Raw genomic sequence first — 14,691 nt, 5'->3', positions numbered from 1 at the left:
CTAGATAACTTGAAGCCATTAGGGGGCTCTTTCCTCCTATGATATCACAAAGCAAGCTGCATTAAACAGATATAGCTGGTTAGTAGACTCGTTATCAAAAAAAGTCCTGCTTGAATGAATTTATTCTGTGTGTAGACCATTTTAATAGTACAGAGCAACTAAATATCTTTTTTTTTTGGAGGGGGGTCTTCTTTTTGTTTTTTTTTAATGCAGATAATTAAAAGAGGATAGTTCTTCCACTGACAGTTAGATGGTTATGTTTTGAAGTTATCTCGTGCCCTGTAAAGGAGAAACAGGGAACACATTCAGCAAGAACACAGTGCTTTGAAGTAATGTTTGGGGTTACTAAGTCAAGTTAACAGTCTGATCAGACTGAATATGAAGCACCACTAATGTCCGAAAAGCTTAAGTTTACTTATTCCAGTAACTGTGACCAACAGTGCAGCTACCATTGAAAAAAATTTATCCTGTTGAGTACGGTTATATTGTACTAATAGGATCTCTAAGTATATAAACAGACATACTCTTCACTTACACAGCTTTCTTTCAGAAGGGCAGAGTATGTCACCAGGATTTTTGGATGACTGTTCATTACACAAAGTGAGAATGGTAGTTTCAATTCTGCAAACATTTACTCATGTGAGCAGCTGCACTGAAGTTACTGTGGACCAAATTCTAACATCCTTTGTTCTGCCTATATACGCCTTTAGTAGTTCCTGTAAATTCATTGCACCACTGTACCTGAAATCAGTTGTGAAGTTTGTACTATTCCTTGTGGGGTTTATAAATAACTACTGAATAGCCAAATGAAGATTAAGAAAAAGTCATAGATTTGTTGTAAAGCACAGCAAGGTGGTTGCAAGCACTGCAGCAGCATGCTGACGTGAGGCCAGGAGAAACATGAGTGTCAAAAGACATGCAAAATACTTGTCCACCTGTTCTAGTTTTGAAGCATTTTCTTATTCCTGCCAACCTTGAAAGAAAAAATCCCATGTTGGCAGATGACTTTACCTACCCTGACCGACTTGCTACTTTACATTGTGTGTCTTGGAGAGATTCCAATACCACCAGCTCCATTCAAGAAAAAAAGAAAATAAAAAAAGGACTGACACTCTTTGTGGTGCTCTACATTCATGACATAAGAGAATAATCTGGCCAAGTTGGAATTTTTTTTTTTTTTTTTTTAAAGCTAAAAAATTATGTCCCTTCTTGGTTTTACTACAGATCTGAATAGTCTCTCAATTTAGGTACACACTTATAGCAACTATCTTATGGTATGCAAGGAAGAGCTTTGTTCTGTTAAACAGCACCTAGAAATTCCAGTCAGGATCTGAAGACATTGTGTTTACCGCTGCATAGACAGGGAAACAGCCTTAGTTTGAGGTTCATGCAATATAATCAAAATTGTCAAAAACTGGAATAAATCAAGTATTATTTCTGAGATACGTAACTGATGGTTCAGACTCATGGCAGATGATCCTCAGTAACTACATTATTAGCACATAGCAAATAGAGCATCATACAAATTAGCTTACTGTCAGTGGAAGAGGGTTTTTTCATTGCTAAAAGGCGGCTAAGTTAACTGTGACTCACTTGCATCTCAAGTAATTAACTGTGTACATGCACAGTCACCAAAGCTGAGCTGCTATAATTATTAGTTATCCTGACTTTATTTAAGGCCCAAATCAGACTAAGCAAATTGCCTGAAGATGACAGGAGGTCTGTGGCAGAAGCAAGTAATGGAGACCGCTTCTTGGTTGGAGTCAAGCCCTAGCTGTAAGACTCTCTTCTCCTCTATAAAACACAGTTTAATTCAATTGTATGCTCGGCTTCCTTGAAATCAATAAAATTTCATTAAAAAAATAAAAATTAAACACATACAGGATTCTTGCCACAAAGTTTCTGCAGAGCTTCACTCCAGAGTTAACTCTAATTTACTGGTTGGTTAATTTATCCCTTATGCACACACACTATGCAAAGCACTTTGAAATACTTTTGAATGAAAATTGTTGTATAAATGTAAAGTATTATTATGGCAAACAGAAGTCACTCAAACTTCAGCTAATGAAACCTGCAACAGTCTGGGATGCTCTATTAAGCATGAATAAATCATTTGTCTCTGATGAATGTTTAAAGATTGATAAAAGCAATTCTTCAGACATGTACTCAAATAAGAAATACTTAAGATTTTTTTTTCCAGTTTCATGCTTTTCTATAATATATGCAGGGGATCATTCATATGTCTAGATGTTAGAAGTAGAAAAGTTTGTAAAAACAAATAATGTATGTATCATCAAACATTTTAAAGACAAAATAGTAACAGCACAGACTAAAATACACATCATAATGTAATAAAAAGCAAGAGCTCTTGCTCTTAATTGCTTTACTGGAAAAAATAACATAACTTAGCAAATGGGGGTCTTTCCCAACTCCTGTTTATGTAACTTGCATTGAAAGAACATCCTGCAGCTTCTTCATATTTGCATACAATCCCCGAGTTAAACCTAAATACATATATATGTGCATATATCTCTACATCTACCTATATTTAAGCTTATCCTTTACTGTCTGTATTCCACAGAGATGTATATACACCCATTATAGTGAATTTGCAATTTTTAACAATACAGCCATGTAGAACCCAAGTATGTTCTCTGTGTTCCATAGAAGAAAAGGATTTATCACTTGTGATCTGAAGTCACTTGAGGGTACAAGTTATGAGAAAGGTGCCACCAGGAAATGCAGATCAGCAGATCATCAGATGCCAGGATCCTAACAACAAAATGTTATTTTCCCTGATATTGAAAGTATTTGGTTAACATCATCTGCTTTAATGCAGTGAGCTAGCAGAAAGGCTTTGCTGTGCAACATGCAACAAAATACCATTGAAGCACACAGTAGAGTTTGGAGAAAAGCTCTTAAGATTTTTGGGTTTACTTGAATTTCAAAATATTTAGAACTGAGCCAAAAGTGCTGCTGCTTTGCAAAACATTGACTATGTTTAGCTCTGGCATAAGGCATGGACAAATCTTTCTCTGAACAGCAATTATTAACACTAGTCTGTGGAGTATAAAGTAAGTGAACAAAGTCCTGCAGAGCAGCTGATAGTGGGAAGTATCTCATTATCCTTCTCTGGCAGATTTTTAACACTGAGAATTAATGTGCTTACAGCAGTAACAAAGCTATGGCAACATCTTAATTATTTATACTTCTTCCTCTTTTTTTCTGCCAGAACTCTTTGTAACTGATTTAGGAGATGGGACTGAAGTTTTTTTCTTCCCTCCAGTTATCAGATATTAAACAGCAAAAAAAAAACACCGAAAAAAACCCACACCAAAAACCCCACAAATCCACCTTTGGGCAAGACGTCAAAGGTGAACACAACTGACTGTCAAAAATCATTGTAACAAAATTTTTCCTTGAACATAGTGGAAAAAATAGGTTTGTTCTTAATACTGTGCAGTAATCAGTAATAACAGCTCTTTGTGACCCAGAATATTTAACAATGACAGTATAAATATTTTGTAGCCTATGGAAATTATTTATGCCAGAAAGCAAAAAAGCAATGCATTATCTTACTTTTAATTGTTCTATAAATCTGTTTTTCATAGGGGTACACAGACTTCACCGAGTTCTAAAAACTACTGAAAATACATTGTAGTCCTTTGCTCTTCCTTGCTTCCTAAGACCCATCAATAGTTCTTAGTTCTATGCAACACAGCTGTACTGATACGTATGTAAGGACAGTTCTGAAATCAATGTTGTAACTTTGAACTGGAAATAAGAACGAACTCATTGGCTTGTACACAAGCACAGGAAAACATGTAACTTAAGTGAAAGAGTATGGACATTACTATTTTGGGAGTTTTTTACATCATCTTACAATTCCTGCATCTAGAGCATTTTATTGAGTTAGACTAAATAATATAAATGTATCCTTCATATTTTTGTCATTTAACTTATAACAGACTACACTTTCTCAATACTGTATGGGAAACCAACATCTGAAGTTATCTTCTTAAATGAAATCACAAGTAAACATCTTACAGGGAAGCCTACTTTCAAGATCCCTGCCCTATTCTGAGACACAGAAAATCTGAAGCAGTTTCAGGTAAGCTTGGATGATGTTCAAGGCACCCAGTGTTGGATGTTTGCCCATTAATACTACACACTGTTGTACATCAAGCACTTCCTTGATGATTTACAAACAACATCTTGTAGTGAAGTATAGAATTTAACTAGCAAAATTGCAGCATTGTGATCAGTATGTACTCTTTACTACCTTATGCCAATAAAGCAAGTATCAGTGGCCAGAATTATAGCTGTTACGAAGCTGCATATCACTAGGAAAGCTGGGGTAAAGCATGAAAGCTCTACAGTGGTCATTAAAAAAGGAAAATCGTTCCTGGATTGCATGGCCAGAAGCCTCTCCAAGCAGATGTGTCATGCAGACAGTACTTTGAAGGTTAGAGAGAGCACTCTGGAGATAGACTTGTTCCTTTTGTGTTCCATATTCATGTATTGTTTGACTGCCACAATATATCTAAGACCTTGGACAACTGCTTACCAGTTATCTGACCTGACTAACTCCCAGATACATGGGACCAGGAAGACGGCATCAGTGAAGTAGTGCAGAGGTACCATCAGTAGATCTTGTCACAAGTTATTTTCATGCTGTTGAGGAAAATCGTTCAAACCAAAGTCGTAGCTTACTCTAAGACAGCACAGTAAAGTGACTTCACTTTTCTGGGGAACAACTAGATAACTATACACCCCACCCCCCACCCTACCCCCACCTCCCGCCTCCAAAATAAGGTGCAACCTCCTCCCCACTCTAGCTCATCTTTTCAATGTCTTGCCCAAGTGCAGCAAATGCAACATGTCTGGGACATATCAAACTTCTTAATAACTTACAGAATTAGATCAAATGGTACTAAGCAGGGAGAAAACAGTATGTACAAATCCTGTCTAACTATATTACATATGAATCTAAAACAAAACAACAAAAAAATCCCAGTTATTAAATCCTTAGTCTGATGGTTATATAATTCTCTTAGGCATTTAAATTTCTACCAACTTTTTTTTTTCATAAAAATATATATATATGTGAAACTCATTAACTTCTTCACCTGTTTTCATAACTAAGTGTTCCTGCCGAAACTTTGGAGAAACCCCACTACAGGAACTGCTGCCAGTTTGTGTGGTTGATACACATTGGTATGTGTGAGAAGTGAATGTCAGGAAATACAGGATGTCAGGATTAACTCACCCACAAGCTTTTATGATGCAAAACAGTTTAAACTCCTTTCATTGAGGAGAGGTGTCTTTCTTTACTTCGTATATACCTTGGCGTAAAACTATGCATATAGACAGTTACCAAGAAATAAATGACATACTGTAATTCTCCTTTCTGGTTTACCTTCATGTATTTTCTTTGACTCTGTCATGGTTTAACATTGTCAAGAGGAATTACTCAATGCTTCAGCCATGAACATTTTTTGGACAGTAATTCGAAGTCCAGTCTTACTGGCTATGCAAATCCCAGGAATATCGCCACAGTGTTCCCTACTTCTCTAACTATTCATCATATTTACTTTCGTCAGATATCTGGAGAAGTTTTAGATGTATACTAAAATCCAGAGAGAAATGCTGTACAATATGTGAAAGTATTACATGTAACAAATATGTATGTATCTGAAAATAAAAACAAAGAGCAAAAATTATGCAGAAGAAGTAAAAAGGAGTTTGTCACAAATTACCTGACACAGACAGCATCAGTTATTTCAGCCTGCGTGGTATTTGGATCTTTTATGGATCAATGATACTTTGTTTCTACTGCATGACATGGCTGCACTTACATCTTGAGAAACCAGCCATAGATCTTACACAATGTTGCAAGATTAGAACTTGTGCTGAAAAGCTCTGGCATTTTCTTGGATGGTATACTGCAAAATCAGCTTGAAGTGTTCTCTGCTGAAGATACCTATTTTAAAATAAAAACTTTTTTGCAAGTCTCCTGTACCCAGGACCAGAAAGCTGCTAGTGTCCTGAAGTAACTTTAGTTTCTTTTTTTTTTTTTAATTTGGTTTCTCAAAATCTGTATCACTTTTCTCAGGTTTTCTTTTCTTTGGAGAGGGATTTCTGTTTTTTCCTTGTTGTTTGTTTTCTCTTTTTTTTGGGGGGGTGGGGGTGGTAAGGGCAGAGTGGGTACGGCAGGAAACAAATATTATGCTTTATTAAGAAAAGAAGAACATAAGGTCAGCCAGTCCAGTCTGTAGCAACATGGAATTCCTTATTTTTTGGGATAAGAATTGTTGAAGGCTTTGGGGTTTTTGTTTTGGGTTTTTTTGTGATTTTTTCTCTTTTTTTTTTTTTTTTTGTTTTTTTGACATGAGCCTCTAGCCACTAAAGTGGTAGGTACTCCATACATAAATTAGATAAATACTTCATGTGGACAGAAAATGATGTGATCTGTTTCTGTTCCTGATTCTTCTGCCTTTTGTAAGAGAGTTTACTTTAGTTATGAATTTGTTCAATTTCAGCACCCTTCCATAAATCTTGAACTTGGTTATTAAATTAAATCTAATTAGGCCACCCTGTAGCATGCTTTTATTGTAGATGACACTTTAAGCATTCTGGATTTAGCTGCAGTTCTGTGCTTTCTCGGTATGTGTCAACTAGGAAAATTCAACATTAACATAAGCCGTACTCTCAGTAATGATAATATGTATCTGGAAATACAGTATGTGAAGTCTTACAGACTTTAAAACAGAATCTTTAGGAAAAAAAGCTATGTTCAAAACTACAACTAGTGGTCAAACTAGGAGACTTTACAATGTTCTACTTAAAAAACAAAATTTAAATTACCTTATTTTTGTACTTGTTTCAGTGACTCATGTTTTTTGTCAGTCTACCAATGTAAAAGAGAAGTAGGAGTCTAGTAGGACTTTGTTTTACTCAGAGTCAGCTCTTACCTTGGGGATAGTGGAGTGGATCCCCACCACAACTTTATAAAACTCGCTTAAATTTTTTGTTGTCATCCTGTCTTAACACTGACATGTAGTCATGCCATGTTATGGAGGTTTAAGAGAACAGAAGTGTATGAAACAAGAACATATTTAATGAATAATCTTGTTTTGGTAGTATTATTTTGAACATAAATCAGCTATACAGCTGTTGTTTTATATGACATTCTTTTAAATCTCTGTTCAATTATAGATGCATAAGTACGCACAACTGAGTCTGCTACAGAATTTTCTTTTGAGATCTCAATCAGCCAAACAACATTAGACCCACCACTGTTAGCTTTGTTTCAGATAAAATGCAGTATATACAGGAAATATCTTTTTTTTCCCCAAAATATTGTGAATACTTGAAGTAACTGATTAAATTACTTCAGTAAGTCATTAATTCTAATGCACAGCCTACTTTAGAAATCAGATCCTAAACATCATTTGCCTCCAATGTTCCAACAACAAGGATGATTATTTCCTCTGAGGCAGCAAAACTGTTCTGGCATGAAGTAGCATATAAATTTTGGCTAATGTACCATACGTCAGAAGATACATTGTCATCATAATTTCCATGACTTTTAATCATACTTATTCCATCATATTTTAAAGTAGTGAAGCCACCAGTAGTTTAGGTATGTGATTTTGTACCACACTGAGGTATCTTCAATGTCTTTTTTTCATCATGAACACAGGTGCTGCTCCTTGTGCCTATCACTGTGCACTATTGTTCACAATATTAGATACCAAAAAAATATATTCTTAGAGATTTTGAACAACTTTTTAACAAATACAAAAAATATCTCCAAATAAAGTGAGAATGTCTTCCTTGTTTAGGAAATGGAAAGCAAGATATAATAAAGGCCCTAATTTTTATTGCTGTTTGATCTTACAATTCTTTCTCAAATAATAAATCATTTCACATGAACCAGCCACGTAGGATTGTTTATCTTGACAAGGACTAAAGAAATATAACACCACCTTTCTATCCATGTTATATTTTCTGACAAACCTCCATGTTATTCTTTTGCATTAACGGACATTTCTGCCCTCTTTCTCACCTTCCCTTCTCAGGAGGAGGATGGTCCTAGAGGTATTATGCTTTTGGAGAATGGCTGTAAACCCAATTCTTGTAGATATAATTAATAAAATTCAGAAATTCCAGGAATACTGTTGAAAATGTTCTACAACAGCTTAAAATTTTCAAGATGAGAAACAATCTAATGCATATATGTCATCAGAGATGCCAGATTTATTTCATAGAAGTATGGATTAAATCAACCAACAAACCACTCAAAATCTAAAGTTGATACATTGGAACAAGAAGACTCCTCTCCTTACTTTGAATTTCCTTTGAATATTAGTGATTTTGCCAACTACAGAATGAATGATTCAAGGATAGTACTAGAGTTACCTAGAAAATGTTCTCCTTAATGTACTGTGAGGGAAAAAAAAATATTTAACAGAATTCAACTCAGTTTTCTAGGTGCCTTAATTTAAACTCTGCACTGAAAGAATTCATGTGAGGCAAAAAGTAAATCTATCTCTACTCTTCAGATGTTGCAATGATGACACAAAAATATTTAATGTAGTTTTTGCCTCTGCAGTTGCCTCTCAACACAAAGTGCTCCTGTCCCATAGTTTGTTTCACCAAACTGCATGTAGGCTCAGTGACCCATAATGAATTATGCTGGATGATTTATATTCAGTCATAAGTAGGTGAACAACATATTTTTGTATGTATTATCTAGACTGAGAATTGTATTCGACATGCCAGGATGTAACCTCCATGGGAATTACAGCTACAATTTATTTATGTATAAACACATACAAACAAGTGCATATAGATACCCACAACTACACAACCTGTGTCCATATAACCACAATCCAGAAGCTTCTGTTTGAAAACTAAAAAGTCCCAGTGGTCCAGGACTTTCAAAAATAAAATTTATCCACCAGAGAAACTGAAATGGAAACAAACTGTACATTGTGATAAAATGGCATTCCTGTTCAGCAGTAATATTTTGCTGCGAATGGCCCCCTTACCTGCATTTAGCATGTGTTGATTGCTTGGTTCGCTGAAGCGCAGGATGCTGAGCAGAGCCATGGGTCAATAAAGTAATTTCTAACGATCAATCTTCTGGGCAGACTATGGGATGAACTAGTCTTTACTGTTTTCTTCTAGCTGAGGAAATCTGTTCTGTTGTTGATAAATATTCGCCAAACAATCAAAAATCCACCAGCCTCTGTAACTTTTACTCTAAGGAGATGTGAGAGGGTGTATTCAAAACCAATGATACATTGCACTTGAATACAGTGTAACAACAACAAGTATCTATTTTTAACCTACATGACTCTGATAGATATATTCATCAATAACATGACTGTTTTAATGATAACAGAAGCTGATGTCAGGGTGACTTCAAGTCAGGGAAAACAACTTCCCTTAGATGCGGTGAAAGCAATGTACAAACTGATTACCACCATTCTGGGGAAACAAAAAGCAAAATACCAACATAACAACTCACATGCTTCCACTGAACATAATTGAACATACCTTGCAGCTGTGCAAAGGGCTGGGCTCTCCGGGCATACCCCAATAAATCCTCTCCTGCCAAGCTGGTAACACACAGCTCTCCCACCAACACTCCCTCTGTGGGACAAGTAATGTCCTGTCATGGGCTGGGCTGCTGCCGCCCACAGAACCTTCTGGAGTAGGGTCGTTAGCGTGAGAAGCAGCCACGTGCACCACCCAAAGAACCATCTGGGGGGGTGGGGAGTGCACCTGTGCAGGGCAGGGGGTGTTGGAGGGCGGTCTCGTGTCGGCAGCAGGGCTGTGGGAGCAGTCACCGGAGTCGGTCGGGGAGAGAACGAAGAAGTGAGGAGTTGTGCTGCAAGGAGCTAGGGTGAGTCCTGTGGGTCATTTGTTTTTCTTGATACACTTTCTTCTTAGTCTGTTTGAATTAGCGGGTGTGCGGGGCCCTTTTTTAGAGAACTGTGCTGTTGCGATCTGCCTTTTTGTTTGTGTGATTTGCCCTAGTGCCGGGGGTTGGGAGCGAAGCTTGGTTTTCTGTTGTGTTTGCTGTAGTAGAGCATTGGTGGTCCTGGCTGCGACTGGTGACGGGGCATCCAGGCTTGGAGGAGCCAAGAGTGAGGCCTTTGCACATCCAGGATATTAAATCTCAGGGAAACTCACCTGGGACACTGCAGCCAAAACTCGTTTGCCAGAAGGTGGTGGTGATGGGTGACTTGCAAGTTGTTAAGGCTGAATTTCTGTTAGATAAGAGGCGGGGTAGGAGAAAGGAAGGGGGATTGGGAGGAGGTAGTGGCAGACCCTGGAGGTGACGGGAGGCAAGGTGGATGCTGAGGTGCTAGAGTACCAGACTTTTAGTATGAGAGTTGTAACTGACTGTACTATTTGCAAAACAGGGCAACGTTGTTGATCCTTAACTCTAGGGCTGTATTACATCATGGGTTCTCCTGAGTGAAGATAAGATAAGGAAGTAAAAAAGTACTCAGCTCTGAAGACTAGGATTGTGTAGGATTGTGTTCAGTTTCACTTTCCTCTTTTTGCCCTAATCTTAAATCTTGTTGACTCACGCTCTTCTACACTGCTGGTAAAGCAGTCGGATTGGAACAAAGGTGAAGGTGTTTAAAACTTTGGGTGCTTTACCTCTGTTCAGCATGCAAATCCAAATAAAACAACACCAAGAGAGCCTCAGAGAGATGTGCAGCTGATGCATATTTCAGAGACTCATGTGCTGGGAATTAATTCTGCTAGGCTGCTGGCAGATGGAGGGAGTCTCTGGCCTTTGCCTTGCTTAATCTTGCCATCCCATTGACAGTGGCCAGAGTAGCCCTTGAACAAGCTGTCATTACTCATTGCTGCCAGACCTGTTGCAGGTGATTCCCATGGCACTCCCTTAGCTATCCATGACCTCCTTGTTGCAGAAGTCTTTGGTTTTCTGAAATTGTTTCTTCATTCATGCTGTCAGTCTGTTGCAAAAAAGTAGAAAAATGATGGGCAGCTCATAAAATGACAATGACGCCATGGCATAGATTCCCTTTCAGAGATTAATTTTGCCCCATCTGTCAAGCACGATCTGTCATACTGATCTCGAATAGGTTATACCTGAATTGGAGACAGGCGTTTCCTGCAATTCCCAAGTTCACTGGGAAAGATGCTTCTGAATTAATGGACTTATAACTGATCCCATTTAGACTGCTGTTGTGAAAATAGTTTGCAAAAATGTATCATGGGAGTGAAAACAACCTTCCTTCTGTCCTCCCTCCCTAAGTGTAGTGCCTAAATCTCAAATTTAGTTGATTAGTTAACTTCAAGAGTTTATTAAAATATGTTTGCTTAATATTACTGAGTGACATTGGCTTAACTCTAGTGTTTTTTCATATGAGATAACTGGAAAAAAGAAGCCTACATTAGACCTAAGCTTTCACTCATAGTACCAAATTCTGCCCTCTTCTTTATCAAATGTTAAACTGGGGGGGAAGAAAAAAATACAAAAAAAAAAAATTAGAGTTAGTTGGGGATGGTTCTCAGTGGAATTTAGGACTATGATGAGTATTTCAGCAGGAAAATAAAATGTTGCTGTCCTGTAAAAGAGCAGTTTCCTTCCACCTGAAGATTTGTGGACTGTTGAAGAAGTCACTTCAAACATACCCAAAATACATTACTGTTCTCTTTGCTCCCTGTCTTGATTGAGTCACGCACAAATGCGTGTAAGACTTAGAAACAGCCTCTAAAATTTTTCTTCTGAATTACTAAAGTTCTCTATGAATTTTAGAAAGGTTTTAGAAAGTGATCTTCTGTGAAAAAAGAATCTATCTGGATTTTTTTGATGGGACTGTAAGAGAACTGGCAGGTGATTTCTGGAGGTCTTTTGGTGAATTTTGAAACTACTCTTGAGACTGGAAGGTGAAAAAGAAACAGTATATTTCTTGGGACCTTGGTGATAGTAAAAAGCACAATCTCTTCACTCTGCTACTGTTGAGTATGGTTTGTAGGTTTGTGAGAGATTTTTTTCTTCAAGTATATATTAAGATGGATAATTTTCTAGGACTGTTCTTTCAGATGGATTCAGAATTAGTAGAAAGGAGCATGGTTTAGATAAAAACAAAGAAGACAAATTCCTTGCTTTGTTCTAAGGACAAAAAAAACCCTGAAATTTCAGAGCTTTTGTCATCTCTTACCTTGGGTCAAATGAAAAGTCTGATATCTGAAGAGTCTTCTTCAGTTGAACTTCCGGTAGCAAAGGGTCCATAACTTAAACATAAATTATGACTGTTAGATTTTAATTTGACAAGTGAGAGCAGGGCTTTTACTGCATCGTGGTGTTCTTTGCAGGCTGTTGAAATACCCATATGGGTTTGGTATTTTTTTGCTAACAGGTGCTATTATATACAGCCATTCACTGAATTCAAATTGTGCGTGGTCTAGGAGGTTTCTGGGAGCCAGCTGATAAAGGACCTTATTCTTAAGAGCATTTCCATTCCTTGCTGGATTTTAATACAATAGCCAAGCACTCAAATTATAATTTTCAAAACTACCTTGCGAATTATTACCAAATGCTGGTGAAATACTCAGAGCTCTGCCATCTGTTCTTTCGAAATTACCAGTGGGACATGGTCAGTGTAAGAGCTGTTACTTATCCATATTACTTCTTATTTTATAGGGCTGCCTGGTGTTTTAATTTTCTTCTGGTCTGAAGTCTTGCCCATATTTTTAACTTGTAATACAGTACTTTGTTTCCTTTCCCAGCTAAGTTGTGGTGTATTTTGATAACACTGCACTCCAGGTGTTATTATCCTGTCAGGGATACATGTGGCAGTCAACAGGAGGGAATCCTGAATCGCATTCATAGAAAAAAGTCTTTGGGGAAGATGAACAAAGGCTTTCTTTGCAAGTCAGTAAGAAAGATGAACAAGTATAAGGAAGAGCAGTGGTTATTTAGAAAAATTCCCTCAATTAATCTAGTTCTCTGGTTTTTATGCACTCTTAAAAGAAAACTTTCTGGCTGTGTTTGTGGAATATTCTCTTCTATTGCAAAACCATTAGATAATAGCCTACAATTTCCTACAGCTAATGGAGATATTCTGATATAATATAAACTCAAAGTTGGTGCAGACCACGTATTTAAATTCTAATCTAATCTTTGTCAGAGTATGATACAATTCATGAACTATGCTGCATGGATTAGGGGATCTTGAGTAGCTGCTGATTTTTAATTATAATTGGTATGGTAATCTTTTAACATTTGCCAGTTTGCATTGCAAAATTTCCCTTTATCAGAGATCATTGTAAATTTGACAAATTAACATTGATTCTGAGGCAAAACTGCACTATTATGTCACCAGTAGCAGCATTAGTGACATGTACAACCACGTTACTCCTTAGGCACAAATCTTGTCTGAGTTGTGTGTGGAATACAAATATGGAAACGTGTATTGATACTGAAACTATAACACTAGTTACTATTAACATTAAGCTACTTCCTAAGGGAGGTCATGGATTATTTATCACGTGACAATTTTACATAAAGACTGAATACCTTTCAATGTTTATAGTACAGTTTAAGTAAGTATTTTTTTTTCCATGCAGAACAGAGTAGATGAAGTCCTCTGATTTTTTTTTTTTTGTTTGGTTGGTTGGTTTGGGTTTTGGGGTTTTATGTTATGCAAGAGGATCAGTCAAGGTAATCATGATGATCTCCTCTGTCTTCCTCTTAACTTACTAATTTTTCGAGGAAAAAGTGATTGCTCTCATATCTTCATAGATCAGATCCTTTTATTTTTTTAATATTTTTATGGTTTTGTCTCAACACTATGTCATTCAGGATTTTTTTAAAGCATCATCGGATCATATAAAACTTTCACAACTATTTTTATAGTGTTCTGCTATTTGTCTTGGTGCTTTTCTACCTGAAGAAAGGAAGAAGATACATTATCAACAAGTGAGTTATACTTTCCAAAACTAGCATGCTTGGATGGGGATTCCAGATAGATAGGTAGGTCTGGGTATTTGTCAAATGTTGATTTTTTTTTTTATTTTTTTTTAATCATGTCTGTTTTCCTGGGTGAGGAGAATAAACATAAGTGTCTACACTGTGCATTGAACACCCCAAAATTTTAGGGAAAAGGAGGTGAAGTGCTCTAGCTATTAAGCTTAGTAAAGCCCTAAAAGACTTTCTAGAATGTACAAGTCCTTGCATATCTCTGTAGGCAGGAAGAGCACATCTGTTACTCCTCAGGTCCCCGTGAGTTATGTTTTCATAGAAGGTAGGCAATGCAATGTATGTGAAATATTATTATCTCATACCATTTTCTTGAAGGTGGAGGGCAATTAAAGACACATGCAAAGCTACTCTGTGCCTTTCTGAAAGTAGCCTTTTACTTGTTTGTGCCTTATAGGAATTATTTGATGTAGTCTGCAAAATTTTTATTCAGTTTTTCTCCTAAATAATGAGAATATTTGAGAAATATTGTCTCTTGGTTGTTGAGGGACTTCTTGTGAAAATTATAATTTTTAAAATTACTTCTGTGCAGTTTAGCATTAGCAGACGTCATGTATATGCCAGGAAAAAAAATATATTTTGAGCTGATTTCTCTCAAATCAAGAGTTTTTAAAATCTAAACAAGCTCTGAGAGTACACCATAAAATTGTTAT

The 14,691-nt window shown here is 36.8% G+C and overlaps 2 long non-coding RNA genes across 2 annotated transcripts in view; one reads left to right on the top strand and one right to left on the bottom strand.

Annotated features, from left to right (window-relative positions):
* Positions 1-219: 219 nt before the first annotated feature.
* On the bottom strand, positions 220-9,620 carry LOC127013535 (uncharacterized). Its single transcript, XR_007766088.1, has 3 exons — positions 9,568-9,620; positions 9,057-9,270; positions 220-279 (listed from the first exon to the last, which is right to left on the bottom strand). It is a non-coding gene; the product is annotated as an uncharacterized LOC127013535 (long non-coding RNA).
* A 272-nt stretch (positions 9,621-9,892) lies between these two features.
* LOC127013534 (uncharacterized) overlaps positions 9,893-14,691 on the top strand; it is a 156,469-nt gene continuing 151,670 nt past the window's right edge. The window contains exon 1 of the long non-coding RNA XR_007766087.1: positions 9,893-9,916. This is a non-coding gene — a long non-coding RNA (uncharacterized LOC127013534). The remainder of the gene's footprint in view (positions 9,917-14,691) is intronic.

The sequence above is a fragment of the Gymnogyps californianus genome, chromosome 2, assembly GCF_018139145.2.
Source record: "Gymnogyps californianus isolate 813 chromosome 2, ASM1813914v2, whole genome shotgun sequence".
Taxonomy (NCBI): domain Eukaryota; kingdom Metazoa; phylum Chordata; class Aves; order Accipitriformes; family Cathartidae; genus Gymnogyps; species Gymnogyps californianus.
The sequence above is the reverse complement of the archived record's forward strand: the minus strand, read 5'-3'. Positions and strand labels throughout refer to the sequence as shown.